At 42.9% G+C, this 15,039-nt stretch overlaps 1 protein-coding gene across 18 annotated transcripts in view; it reads right to left on the reverse strand.

The window, feature by feature from the left end:
- LOC118309071 (R3H domain-containing protein 2) overlaps positions 1 to 15,039 on the reverse strand; it is a 43,269-nt gene that overhangs the window by 24,363 nt on the left and 3,867 nt on the right. For 15 of the 18 annotated variants that reach the window (XM_035630702.2, XM_035630703.2, XM_035630711.2 and 12 more), the window contains exon 3: positions 160 to 317. The exons of 1 other annotated variant lie outside the window; for it this stretch is intronic. The gene's annotated coding sequence lies outside the window, so the exon portion shown is untranslated. Of the gene's footprint in view, positions 1 to 159; positions 318 to 14,168; positions 14,194 to 15,039 lie in introns of those variants that run through there. 2 more of the 18 variants (XM_035630699.2, XM_035630700.2) reach the window with 2 other exon arrangements.

Here is a 15,039-nt window from a genome sequence, read left to right on the forward strand (position 1 = left end):
ATATTACCCCCCCTCAAAAATAAGCAAGCATTCGGAGGGGGCGATTTTCCATATAAAAGGCTCAAACTTGCTCCAAAGGATTCAAACAAAAGACACATAAGTAGAGTAATATAACAGGAAAAGCAACATGCACATCTGAAAAAAGGCATTGATATTTACAGCGATCAGGTGAACTGAAAAGGCAGCAGTTAGCCAGCCAGACAAGGGGGAGGGGCACAAAAAGCAGGCCAGCCACCACCTCAGCGGTCCTCTGAGATGTCTCTAGTTCTCTCCCTCCGGCTCAGTGCAGCAGCATGGTCTGCCCTCCAGTCGAAGCCCTGGATGCCAAAAGCAGAAGAGGAAGACACGGATGACGTCATGTTTCACACACTGTGTGACTCATCGCTGCTGCTGCTGCTGCTCTTTCCATCAGGGAGGGGGACAAAGAGCTGAAAGCTCAGAGCCTACTGGTACACTGGGTTAACTAATCAGCACGTCATCAAGTCAGGTCTGCCCAAATGCTAAATTGTTCATTATCTGACCTTGTCATTATTTAAAAAAACAAGTTTCTACAGTGTGAGCATCCTTCTTCGTGGATGAGGTATTTTTTTCTTCTTCTGAGAAGTGTTAAAATTTTCCCCTGTATAATTCATGCTAGTAACAACATTTTTTGCCTTTTCACCTGGACGTCCTGCCTAGTGCTTGAGTTGAATCACTAGTAAAGAACTGCCAGTATTAGTGATGCAATAGTTCGATGGAGGCATCAGATATCGGACCAACATCACTTCATCTACTTACTGAGAAAAAACGGAAAAAAATACAGACCTAGAACAGGGTGGTAGTCATCACTTATATGACCTACTGAGTCAGATTTGGTTCAACATAAAACATTAACCCCAGCATGGCGAGGCATATTTCATCTTGCCGACACATAGTGTTCATTTCTTAGTATGTGCACAACCAACACATCAAATTGACGCAGGACATGATGCATACGCCTACGCACAGTTAAAGGCAAGGATATCTTCTAGCTCCAAAGACAGCTTAAATTTTGACAATATCATCATCATCAAAAACATCTTAATAACTAAATCATCATGTCCTTATCATGACTATGTATTCTCTCTCTTCTCCAATTCTATTTTACCATCATAGAAAAACATGACTCAAGAAGCTAAGCTCTGGGGGGTGATTTTAGCTCAAAAGTAGAAACTCTGCAGTGTTAGGTGTTATACAAATTTACATGCAGGGGACAGACAGCACATGAATATATTATGTGTCCAACACGCCGAAACTATCTGGCATAAACAGTAGGAAGACAGGAATGTGTTAAATCCCATATACATGCAAATATGAAATAGCAAGATGAGGAGTGAATGGGCACTAATTTAGGCGTCAGAAAGCATGATTGTCAACATGTATTCATGCAGCATGGATGAGTGCCATCAATGCATGTCCCTGTCTGTGTGGCTGTGCTGTGCTGGGCTGTATTGTGGGATAGATAAGAGATGAGTGAACAAATGAGGCAGGGATTCCCGCTGTGGGAAAGACCCAGGCAAGCAATGCAACAGCAAATGCGTCATCAGCAGCATCACACCACATCACTGACCAGGACACCCACAATGCCGCCAACCCCACTCTGCTTATACAAGCCTTCCATACAGCAGCACAGAACATGGCCAAACTTTCTACTGTAGGCAGACACAAATGCCTGATACAGTCTCCTCAAAATAATCTCCTCCTTTTGCTTTTTCACACACACACACACACACACAAAAAAGAATGAATTTTTTGGATTGAAAGAAAGATAGTCATTCACCTCAGGTGTCATTCTCATGGTTGAGCAGAGTGATGCCTAACCATTACCATAAGCAAAACCTGTAAAGATTAATCTTAACCCTAAAAAAGCAGTTTCTACACATGTGGAGCTCAATTTCTGTCCTTGTGGTGAGTGGGTTAGAGGTTGTCCCCACTTGGATATAAAAACACCTCCCTCCCCTTCACACACACAGGCCCACAGGGTTGCCAAGGAGATGGTGACGTCATTCCCAACTGCTGCCATTTGTGTTGAGCAAGTACCAGCGAGGATGGCAGAGAGAAGAATGATATTAAAAATAAATAAATTTGTGGAATTACAGGCTGCAAGGGATGGAAAACAGAAAGAGCAGGCCGGGGCAGGATGAAGAGAAAAAGCATCTGTTATTTCTTCTATTGCTTCTAAGCAATCAAACCCTGTGGTACAAACAACAATGTGGGTTCTCAGTCATGCAGGTCATGAGATATCAAGTGGTAAAAATGTCCAATTAAAGCTGCTGAACTGATAAATCCTCTCAAATGAGTAAGGGAGCCATTTCAAAACTCAACAAAGAATCCAGTACATTAGACAAATGATGTACATTCCCTTTAAAACATTACAAATATAAATATGTATGTAATTCTCATAGATGTTTATATTAGCAATAGTAGATTGACGATATACCAAATTTAGCCTATTTTACAACAACAGAAACCTCTAACCTTTAACTGTGTTATTGAGTCAGAAACACTGTATATTTAATTCATATCTAATAACGTGAATTAAGTATGAGACCAGACTCAAAATATCAAAATTTGACTCCAGACTTGAGCAGCAAACGTGAGCAGGATGTGAGTCAAAGAATGTACCTCAACTAAAGTAATGTGATTTTGTAATGTGGTTTGGTAGCTGAACAAAGTTAGGCTGTTTTCACACGTAACTTCTTTTTCTGATGAACACAGCTGGCAACATTTTGTCATATTTTTTTAATTATGACTGTTCCTAAGGGCAGTTGAGATCGTCCTGTGTTACCGTAACTTATACTAACCTAGAGTTAACATTAGTCAGCAGGCGAGTGTTTTGCGAGTTTATGAAATAAACACAAACACCAACCAAAGTCTCTCTTAGGGCCCATCCTGTTACATCACAAATAAATGACAATGTGTCAAAATATAGGCTGCACATTGCACACTCCCCAACTACGATTCCACCAGTCGCAGCAGCAGCAGCAGCAGCAGCAGCAGCAGCAGCAGCAGCACTGATCTCTGCCTGGCATGTCCCAGTTCAGTCACTGTGTTGGTGGGCCTGATGTTGATCTCTCTCTGCCAACTGTCTACATCAACACATGTGGCTGCAGAAATACAGCTGGGCATCTGATTCACAGAGGACTCAGGCCTGTGCCAAAATCTACAACATGTTGGTCTCATAAAACCACATTCACAAGCTGATGTAACACAGCAGGACAGAGATGCTATGATTTAAGAACAAATATTAATAATCCGTTTAATGTCTCAGGCTGGAGATAAATTTGCTTTTTAAGCACATTTGTGGACAGTCGGCTGCGATAAGGACTTGCACAACAGTTTTCACAGATTTCCCAGGGATCTTCATGAAAAGAAAAAACAGCATATTAAGTGTGTGTGTGTGTGTGTGTGTGTGTGTGTGTGTGTGTGTGTGTGTGTGTGTATATATATTAAGTAGGCTTCTTAACTTATGTCATGGTTTCACAAAAGCCTGTGACAACCCACGTAGATGGACCACAACATCACCATCATCAGCTGTCACAATGCCGTGCAGGGCACACTGACCCACTTCACTCGCTCGCTCGCTCGCTCGCACGCACGCACGCACGCACGCACGCACACTACTGGCCTTGCAAACTTTTACATAGGCCCGCCTGATGACAGGCAACCAGCTGAGACACACAGGTCACACACTGCACTGCCCTCGGTGTCAGGTTTCCACACCAAACACTGCCAATGGAAGGGAGCCCTGGGTGAGACGGTGTGTGTATGTGTGAATGGGCCAGAGAGTGAAAGAGTTATCTGTCTGGACAACACTTATGTATGTGTGTGTATGTGTTTGTGTTTGTGTGTATGGTAAGACACACAGAATGTATACGACCATTTCAGATAGTAGGCTAGCTGGACTTAATATTTCATGCAGGTATGAGATCACTGTCAAAATTAGCTGCCCCAGGTCAAGCTGGGTCAGAGTCTCGGCAAAAGTTAGCAGCGGGGCGAGCCAGAGAAATGACAAGAATTCTACTGCAAGGTAAGTGGTGAGAGCAGAAAGCTTGTCTATATATCAAGCACTGTTTCACATTAATTACCTGACTCTGTTTGCCTTCCAAAGTCTAATTTCTTCCGCCAGTTTCATTAATAGTCTGAATATTTTTAACACTTTTCATAATATTATGAAAGATCTGGGGGTTTTTTGCTGTTACTTCATTGTGGAGCTGTGTGCAGAGTTCTTGTCCTCGCTGTCACTCTCATAGATTGAATTGAATTTTGTGGGAAACTGTCTCAAGTCTTTTGACTTATGAGGTAACTAATGTCTGAATAACTGAGACATGTGTATGGAGCCAAAAGCCACATTTTGGTACAAGTTGTTGCCAAAGGGCATCAATATGTTAAAATGACAGGATGGGTTTTAAAAACTGATGGTACAGGATGTGATTTTTAGCCTACACTGCTGCACTGAAATGATAGGAATCACATTTGTGGATTGAAATAAACAATATTAATCAATTGTTAGCTTCAAGTTATTTATTAAATAAAAATTCACAACTTATATAGGTTCCCCATCCTTCAGTGTGAGGACCTGCGACTTTTCTCTGACTCAAGTAATTAAATAATGAATCACTTTGGATGACTTTGGAGACTGGAGCCAATGGGAAATTACATGAGGGAAATGACAATGGGCACCACAGATACAATACAGAGGAACCTACAGAGGCTGGATCTACAGTGCGTTTTTGTTTTTTCCTCACCTGGTTATTTCTATTTAATGACAAGTAAGTCAAAAGAGTTGTTTTTTTGCTACTATTTACTCATTGCATTCACTGCATTTCACATTTCATAATGGAGAAGCATACGCAGACATGCCTCTCCATTTTCTCTGCAGAGCCTGAATGAAAGATTAAGGTGAATGGAGGCACAGTACGATGCAAACGGGAGTGAGCGAGCACGTACCAGAGACAGCAGTGGGAGAGGCATACACAGGCAGCTCGACCCAATTCAGCTCCTCTGCATTCAACCACGCACCTTGCCCATTTGACGTCAGAGAGAACCCATTTCACAAATGCCAGCAAGGTTATGTCTTCGCAGATGTGGCGGCTGACGTGTGTAGTAATGGCAGAATTTGTGCAAGCTCAGGGGCTGCACATATTATAAACAAGCAGCGCTTGCAGTATGTAGGTACCCGTGTTTGTCTCTATCAGAGAGGATTCCCCCTTGCGTCGATTGCACAATCTCACACAGGGAGGGGTGAGGGGACATTTGCACTAAAACAGAGTCAGTAGTTTACACAGTAAAAAAAATGGTTACATGCATCACTGGCCAGCGCACACAAATAGACTCCCTTTATGCCGTGAGCCATGTAAAAATGATTTACGCGACTCCATGGCTCAGAAAACAGACAGGAAACATATCTGACGATAGGAAAACCAAACACAGATGACGGGAACATGAATGGTCAAATGAAGCGGAAGACAGGGTCTCTCTTTTTCATCTATGACTCTTCTCTGTCCTTATCCTTGCCACCTCCTCTCTGATTTCTCTCAGTCTCAGAGAGGATACCCCTTCCTGCCTTCCACCCCCTCCACATCAACCCCTCCCATCAATATCTCTCTCTCCATCCACCCACAATGAAGTGTTAGCTCTCCATCTCTTGCGCTTTTCCTCCCTCTCTTTTTTCTTCCTCTTTTAATGTGTCTTCTTAAATTGTCAGGCCTGCTGCTGACGCCATCCTCCTCCATTCAGCCTACCCACTCATTCCTGTGGGATGAGCTGTGACTCATTCTCTCAATCCTTCCCTCCCCTTCCTCCCTAGTTACCTACCTACCTTTCTGAAGTCTCCCTGTCTTTCTTGGTTGCTCTCACTAGTTTCCACCTATGTATAGTTATCTGCTGTGTGTGTGTGTGTGTGTGTGTGTGTGTGTGTGTGGGGGGGGGGGGGGGGGGGGGGGAGAACATACAGACGGTGTATGGAAAGAACAAATCAGAATTGTGCTCTTACTGTGCTCAGTAAGAGCACAAGGAGAAGTGGTTGATGGTGAGAAAATATGTCTGCCAATTGAATGACAGTTTCCTGCGTGCACAATGAATGAATACCAGTGGAGAGAGGGGGATCCCGATCTTGCGTCTAATATTGATGAAAGCAGGAGTGCTGAAATGCAGCAGGCTTACTCAAAACGTTAAGGAGAGATTTGAATATTATCAAAGATAGGCATTGGTCATGTAAGGTGATTACATTTTTTTAAAGGATTCTTCACCATTACTAGATAGGGATTCGGGTGAAACCGCATGTGGGTGGGGGACGGCTCAGAGGTCTGTGATCTCTGAGTGCACTTGTTACATGAGTACTAAGTAAACATAGGTTCATTCATACAATCAGGTTCATTCATACATGACCACAAAAACATTTCACCTTTCGCATTTCAAAAGTCAGTGGGAATTCCCTGCTTCTTAATGCAGCTCTATTTTGGTCGCATCAATGACAATTCAATTCTGTGCCGAGAAGACATCGTCTCATTAGTGTTGCCATCAAGAGGGAGCTGGGGTTGTGCCGATAGACAATCATCTCTGCGATTGACCCATGGTCAGTGCGATCACCATTAGCTCAATGTGAAGAGGATATTTGCCTTGTTTTCCCATTAGTGTAATGAATTATTATTCTTATTATTCATAGAAGAAGAATTAAATCAATATTCATTTGCTCTGCTAGTTTCATGTCTGCATTCCCTGCATGTAAACAATACTTGCGAGACCTACATGCATGCGCTTGCATGCGGACAAGTTTTGCTCTAAAGGTATACTTTATAACTTCCATGAGGTTGAGATTTATTGCAGGACTGTTGTATTAGCCTGCATCAGTTACAGCTAGTTGTACCTTATGGTCTGCAAACTGAGTGCAAGTCTGCAAGTCCAAAGGGTGGGCACCTCAGTCTTTGAACCTTATGGCCAGGTGGATTCAAAATAATCAAGTTTCTTAGCTGTCATATATATTATACATAAATATCGTCTCAACTACTGTGAGGATCTTGTGAAAGATTCTGCCTGCCCAACTTGAACTCTGAAATAAAATGATAAAACTGTGTAAAAATGAAACTGGGTGGCAGCTCTTGCACTCATCACACACCTTTGTGTAAATCATCGGCTTCTCTCACTGTGAGAAGGGGAGCGGTGGAAGACAGCGCGAGAGAGAAAGGAGAGAAAATAGCAAACAGAGAGAGATGGAGGAGCAAGGGGTGGCTAGTGAGACAGGAAAAAACTTCTCAATGATGAAACAATCTGTGCTGTAAAGCGATTGGACCAGACCTCCACCAATGGGAGGACCAGCTCCATGGCAACAGGCTCTGTCACCAAGAGAAAAGCAGCCATATCCCTCAACACCCCCATATTCCTCTCTCCTTTTCTCTCTCACGAACCCCCTCCTTTCCCCATTTACAAGGCTGAGCGTATTTATCACTTGGTACTCACATTAAACACAAATTTAACAGCACGCATGCACATACACAAAACACACAGCAGTATCATGTGTTACTGCACAACGCAGCTCAATCCCACAGACACAACAACAAACACACACGTGATCGAACAGGGCTTGCAGATGTGCACAGAGTGCACAAACAGACTTAATGGGGCTCACGGAGTGATTAGAATGTGAGTCATTCACACAGTTATTTATATGTGCAGATTGGTGATGACTCCCCTCACACACCGTCTGACTGCAGACAGTTCTGTTCCACTCTGTCCCGATGAGAGCAGTGACTAACTACTATTGGGTCTGGTGGAGCTGATCCTTTGAACTAAACAGACTGAGCTCATGGACACAAGAACAGAACTCTAGAATTAGATAGTGAGCCCCAGCAGAGAGAGACTGCTCTTCCCTCGCAGACTTTCATACACACAAGGTGAAAGGCAGCACGCACCAGAGGGCATCGTTCCTATAGCTTTACAGGCTAAAGCTAGCTGATATGGAATGGCAAATCACAGGGCACCAGTTTTAGCATTTGAGGTTGACCCTAAAACTTAACTAGAAGCATAATAATAATGGACTGGTGCTTAACTACTGCCGCATTAATCAACTGCAGATGCTTTGCCAGCAGTGCTGAGAGAGCAAGACACGCTCCAACCGTATTTTGTTTGCTGCTGCATGGAAGACGGTCTGCACAGGCAGGCCTCTGTCGAGTGGGACGACCACGAGTTTAACTTTTTGTGACAATGACATGCTGACAGCTAACATAATGACAGAGATAGTGATGTAATAAAAATACAATATTGAGCCACATTGCCTACTAGTTTGCATTTTACTGTATTTAATTGTGTTGATTTTTGCCATGATGAGCGGTAAAATAAAATAAAAATTGTTTCAATGCATAACTCAAGGAGCAAGCAACAGATGAGAAGCAAGAACCTCAATGGGTTCATGTTTGATCCATGTTTACACTTGTGCTTGACTCCTGAATGGCACAGCATCAGTTAGAGTTAGCACAGCTCTGTGCGGTAAACATCAGTGCATGTGTATAAAGTGTTGTAACAAAGAGAGGCTAGTAACACAGCATGTCATTGGGGAAACGCAATAGAAAATGTTCTGTTCAATTTAAATTTACATCATCTCACTACCTGCTGTATAATTTTCCATACAAACGGTCTTTGTCATTTATATATAAAGTAGGAAAACCTTGGCCTGAGAGCAGAGCGTAAGGTTATGTCCACACTTATACCTTTACGCCTGGCGTCCACTCTACTAAGGGGTTGCATTGTACTCTTGATGGGCAGAAACTGGGACTTTTGGAAACTACGACGCAGACACCCGCATTTGCTGCCCCATGGGTCATATCAGTCACAGCTACACTACCTGCTTAATCTGTAAACTAAATTATTAGCCACACTGGGACATGGTTATGAATTGCTCACTCTTCAGTGCTGTGGACTGTAGATTAATAAAGACTAAATCTAATTCCATGACAGATGCAGATGCTGTGGTACAGTCAGGTGTGACGGATAACGTACTGGGCACAACTAAGAAGAAAAGTGTAAAAAAGAAATGGTAGCATGTTGTGCAGAAGAGCACGCAATTTGCTCTCCTGCACAACAAAGCCCGAGTGACAGGTACAAAGAGAATGCAGGTTTTAAACCGATGTCTACCTTCCTGCTGAGAACTGCATGGCCCCCTCGTGGGGAAGTGCACAGCTAAAACTATGACAAGGCCTTCCTGCCGATGAGCACGGTGCTTTATGGGTGTTTTGACTGCCCACCGCCGCAGTGGGATTTCTCCTGGTGTTACCAATAGGGAGAGGGGAAAATAGAGAGTGCGAGGCAAAGGGTCCTGCACACAGTTCGACAATGAAGCAACGGAGCAAAACACCAAGGTAGAGACACCTGTAAGACAGACAAAAAAAAAGCAAGGTTTTAAGGGGAAAAGCTTAATCTAACGCAATTTTTGCTACAAAACTAACACAAGTAAATTTTTCATTTTGGCTGCCCCCTTTCTTTTTTCTGAATGAAGCACAAACAATTTTCCTTGGTGTTGGAAAATTACATATTCCTGATTGATCCTAGTCTTAGGCTGTGGTGATTTGTTGGGGCATCCGATTAGCCTTCAATCTGAATGATTTGTAAATCAAACAGAACTTCCCAGATTATATTTTATCTTTCCATCTTGTCTGTAGCAACATACCCACGCAAGATATAGTGTTGGCATTATTTTTTTAACACACTACTATTTTTGGTCTGAAAATTCCCTAAGAGAGGAACTTCTATGTGATAAAAGCTGCTATTAGCTATAGAATGAGGATGTGCTAAATAATGCACTGGCAAACAGTTGGATATGTCCAGATGCTGACCAATGTCCTCTATGATCTGCACAAACACCTCCATTTGCCACAGCCACACTTAATAACAGCTGGCTGGCTGGGCTGCCAAAGGAGAGATGGGCTCTAGAGTGCCAGCCTAGCCCGGAAGTCAGGCATCTGGCCAGTCAACCAGCAAGGCTGCCTGTGCTGGGCCAGCAGAAAGTGTGGTCTCTTACAATGTGGCTTGTGCACTTCAGAACAGCCAGCAGTAAAGGCAAAATGCCAGTCATTCAGACAGTCATCCAGCCAACATCCAGCTAACCAACACTCAGCTGTACCATCCAGCATCCCCCTTCAATGCTTCGTCAGTGTTTCTCCTCCCTCATTTGGTCCACAGTCATATAGCCATCTAAACATAGTGCCCTTAAATCCTGTAGGCCGACGACCCTCGGGTCAGGGTGAGAGAACCAAGCACACACCCGAAACAGGGTCTCAGTCTATCACACAACAGATGAGATCTCTAGTAACAGTAGACATAAAACATAGCCTCTGTCCTTTCTGCATTACCATTACACCAGTCAGGAGGTGACTGCGATACTCATGACGCTGTGCTAAAATAGAACAATAAAGGGATGATTAAAGGTCTGCTGTTTGGCCACATGAGCTGTGGAGACAAAATGACATGCATGCACAACTAAGTAGGGCTAAGACTATATCTGTATAAAGCTGTGTAGATCCTTATCTAGGTGCCAATCGCCTAGTTCACATGCTTGAAAGAAAATTTCCGGAGCCAACATAGTCCTCAAATATGGTAAAAGACTCTTCCCTTACTGTGAACTTTCACCGTAAGCAAACAACATCATCATCATTTACGTATGACAAATTAATGAAACATTAACTCCATCTTGAAATTCATTATATGCGTTGCTCTCTTCTCACCCATTTCATCCGTGAGACGGTGAGTGTGCATGGCACTGGTGCAGTCCCAGCACAGATTAGGAGGAGTGTTAATTAGAGAAACTGCACATGGCAGTGAGTCGCTAGATCACGTAGCTGACCTGACAGCGGTGGCAGGTCAGAGTCGCGCTGCGCTGCTCCATCTGTTTACCTCTATATACTCCACCTGCCTTAGGATAGAAATGTATCTATCCGCACCTTCTTCCAGTCTCCTTTGCCCCTCTGTCCCTTAATCTCCTCATTCATCAACACAAGGTTGTAATTATCTCAAAAACAACCACTAAACTTGTTTCTAGTTAAGTATAACAAGTCCTCTATCCTCTACTCCAAACTCTTTCCCATTAATTACCTAGACGGCGGTGTCACGCTACAGTCTAATTTGTCCCGCCAGTTCCATAGTTAAGATGAAAAAATGTTTACACTTCTCAGAATAACAAAAAGATTAAGTGAAGTATTTTCACCATTGAAGAGGTGGGCACAGAGCAGAGCTCTCCATAAGCACTGGGTGCCAGCTACTTAGCCAACTACGCATTGAAGAAAGGAGGTAGAAGGTAACAGGCCTTGCATTCGAGAATGCTCTTTATCGCTAATTCTGTTTGTTTGAAAAGTATAATTGACCACATTTTGAATTTTGAATCCCTATTTGCCCTCTTCTTCCAAGGGCACAGCTAGAGTACATGCTCCACAAACAGAAGCCTGTGGTCACAAGTATGCACGCACAAATCCGAGGGGGCAGTGGACACCATGAATCAGGTAAAGTGAAGGTAACTCAAGATGAAAACAACTACACTTGTTAAGTGCAATAGAAAAGTACTTTATCTAACCACCTGTTCAACAAACATGGGGAAAAGCATTATTTTCAACAGTTTTGTCCATAGTCTCCCAGCGTGTTTTCACAAAATAACACAGTGCACTGGTTAAGCTAATAGCGAATAAAATAGTAAACTAATTAGAAAATCAATTTGGGGTGGTCAATGTTGATTTCGTGGTGGTGGCGGCCACGAAGAAATCAATATACGAAAAAAACACTGATAAGTATACAAATATTTTCGGCTGAGTAGGTCCTTTAATGTGGCCCAGGATACATTTGCATTCACACCGCTAAAAGAATGCAGATTATTAAATGCATTCTCAAGACATCTTGGGACGTTCACACCTGTGCTTGTGATCGGGTGATCTGATCCGGTATTCTTAGTTTGCCACAAATCTGACATGTTCTTAGCTTAGCTTAGCTACTGGCTGAGACAAACCAGAACCACTTTCCTACCAGCGGGAACTGCAGGCGGTGCTTCGAATCCTGCTTTAAAGATAAAAACATCCTGTAGTCATATGTAGTGGATGCATACACAAATACAAAGTAAATGCTCATTCTTAATTTTTCCTTTGCAATAATTCACTACAAGTTAACAATCGGGTAGGCAAACTGATTAAAATATGTAATGATTAAATTGGGTGTATAAGATGGGATAAAGGCATTACATTTGGGATTTTACAGTCAGGGGCAACCAACATTAGACCTCTGGTTTGTGCCCTCTACATTTATTTGCACAACAATCTTCAACTGATATAATTACATGAACAGAATTAAAGCCTTGGGTGTTACAGAAAAAAGAAATCATAAAAAAATAAACATCAAAATAAATTAAGAACATAAAAAATTGCTAGTTGGAGTCAAGGCAGTGAAAATTCAACTGAAGAGACGTATGGAGGTAAGGGACATGGGGTGCGTGGGGTGGCACTTTCTCCAAAAAGTTTTGGAGGTTTCCAAGCATTCTCTGCCTCTTTATATCCTTTAAACAAAAAATGTATTAGGATTTTTTTTTAGCTCTGTATGAGAAAGTGTGAACCTTCTGACTTAAAGGCAATTACAGCAGAAGTTACTCCAGGGGTTGCTATTGATTTCTTTTTTTCCTCCCTTCCTCACCCTCTCATGCTTCCTCTCTATCGTACCAAAGTCTTTTTTTCCCACGCACTAGCAATTAGTATGCAGGAGTGAGGCTGCAGGAGCACCAACTACCTGGGGACGAGAACTTCAAAGTCACAAACATGCGAACAACAAACATAATGGTCATATGCACACCGAGCATACACAACAACTCGATCCAAGGGGAAGGACTGCATAATGCCAGTCAGAACTAAGCAGCAAGCCCCCTCATCTATCCATGTTTTTACTTATTTTGAATTAAGGTGTATTGCTCGGGACACTGATGCATCTTGATTCATTGTAATACTCAACAATGCACACCCATGTACACAAACAGGCAGTCATTACATAAACAGCCCATATTCAGTACAAGACATATCTGGGCCGAGGGAACAAAAGAGAGAATAAAATAAAAGACGCGATGAGGATTGAGAGTGTGATTTTGCAAGGCTATAACCATCAGAAAAGAGGAAAAGGAAAAGCCAGGTCTTCTAAACCTGAAACAGAGCTGAGGCCATGAGGAAGGCTTGCTATTTATAGCGACAGATTTTTTATTCAAAAGGGCTCTGCTGTTGTGCTTTCTCTCACGCATGCACTGCCTCTCTCTCACCTCCACTCTATTCTCTTTGTTCCTGCACAGTGTGCTCAACAACTGAAGGGGGTAAACTCGGACATAATGTATGTTGCCTTTAGAGAGCAAATGAGATTTTCTACCATCTGATCCATTCTTGAATGGTCATAACCATAAACCATCACTGCATCTTCAAACCAAGAAGATCACTGAGGATCAACTTCAGGGTATTTTAACACAGGACTTCCCACATCCCTTATGTAAGCCCATAGGTTATTTAACTGTACACCTCCCTCCTCAGTATGACGTTGTTGCAGAGTGACGCCTACTTCTTAGTGACTCTCCACCCCCACCCGGGCCACCTCCCTCCCTCCCTACCTCTTTGTCACACGAGGACAGTGGAAGGGAATTCCTCATTACCTCAGCATTTGCCTCACCAAACACTTTTTGTTTGCATCTGTCCGTATATACATGGACAAAACTGACTTGGCGCGCACATACAAACACCACTAAACCATCACAAATTATAGAGCATCTCTCAGCCTGTAATGTGTAAAACCCATCCAACACCAATATAGGCTCTCCTTCCAGCTTTAGCACACACATAAAATGAGTTGCAGTTATATACAGTAAGTGTAAACTGTATGCACAGTATATAGGCACCAGGATATACTGCTTTCACGGCACATTTGAATAAATGACAGCAGGAACTTTATAAAGAGCATCAATTAAAGGTGATAACGTAAGCCACAGTCATAAAAGCGCCAATGGCGTCATATTAAACCAAATCTCAAGAGTTGCGAAAGGCACAACCACAGGCTACATTTCACCTAAAAATTGACACTGATAAAAGACACAGACAGACAGACAGACACACACACACACACACACACACACACACACACACACAGCACATGCTTACTGTATTTAGAGTACAGCTCCGTGAATATCCAGCCAAGTCGGATCAGGTCTCTCGCAGATAAAAGCACATTATGACAGAAGCAGGAGAAGCAGCAGCAGCAGCAGCAGAAGCAGCTCTGGACCGGCACACCACTGAAAGTAGTTTTATCTCGCTAGGTAGTACAAACTAATGAATTCCATTTCCTTCTGCTCGTAAATAGCTCTGTCACTTTCTTCAGCTCATTCTTACACTCTTCCGTCTTCACACTTGCTCTGTTCCCGTCCTGTCTGTTGTCACCGAAATCGCTGTCTGTGTTGATGGGTTTCATGCAAAATGGTGAGGAGCACTATTTTGACTGCCCCCCTTTTTTTTCTGAATGAAGCACAAGCACTACAGGGAGACGGTAAGCCTTGCTTGCTGGCTGGCTCCCTCTCTGCTGCTGTCATGCCATCATGCGCACAGTTTGCACCGCTCCCTTCTCCTCCAACCCTCCCTTTCGTGTGGATTCTCTCCTGCTCTCTCTCTCTCTTATATCTTGTTTGCTCTCTGCCTGTGTAACAATATAATTGCAATGACAGCCAACCCAGGGCTCGCAAGAAGCCCAGCTGTTTAAAGAGCTGCTTGGATCAGCCAGTATGTCACTTGACACAACAGCAGGATAGTTATGAGAGATCTCAACAAATAGATAATTTTACTATAATTTAAGATTAAGTTCCTTTAAAAAGAAATAAAGATACAAGCCTCCGTCTGTAGAGAGACAGAAAACAGCCCAGGCACAGTCGAGTCACCAATCATCTCTCGCCATTTCATGGGAATATATGAGGTAATTATCTGCAACGTTTGTCAGGACAAACTCAATGAGCTTTAAGTAGTGACAGCGGTCATAGTTAGT

This window comes from Scophthalmus maximus, chromosome 6 (genome assembly GCF_022379125.1).
Source record: "Scophthalmus maximus strain ysfricsl-2021 chromosome 6, ASM2237912v1, whole genome shotgun sequence".
NCBI lineage: Eukaryota > Metazoa > Chordata > Actinopteri > Pleuronectiformes > Scophthalmidae > Scophthalmus > Scophthalmus maximus.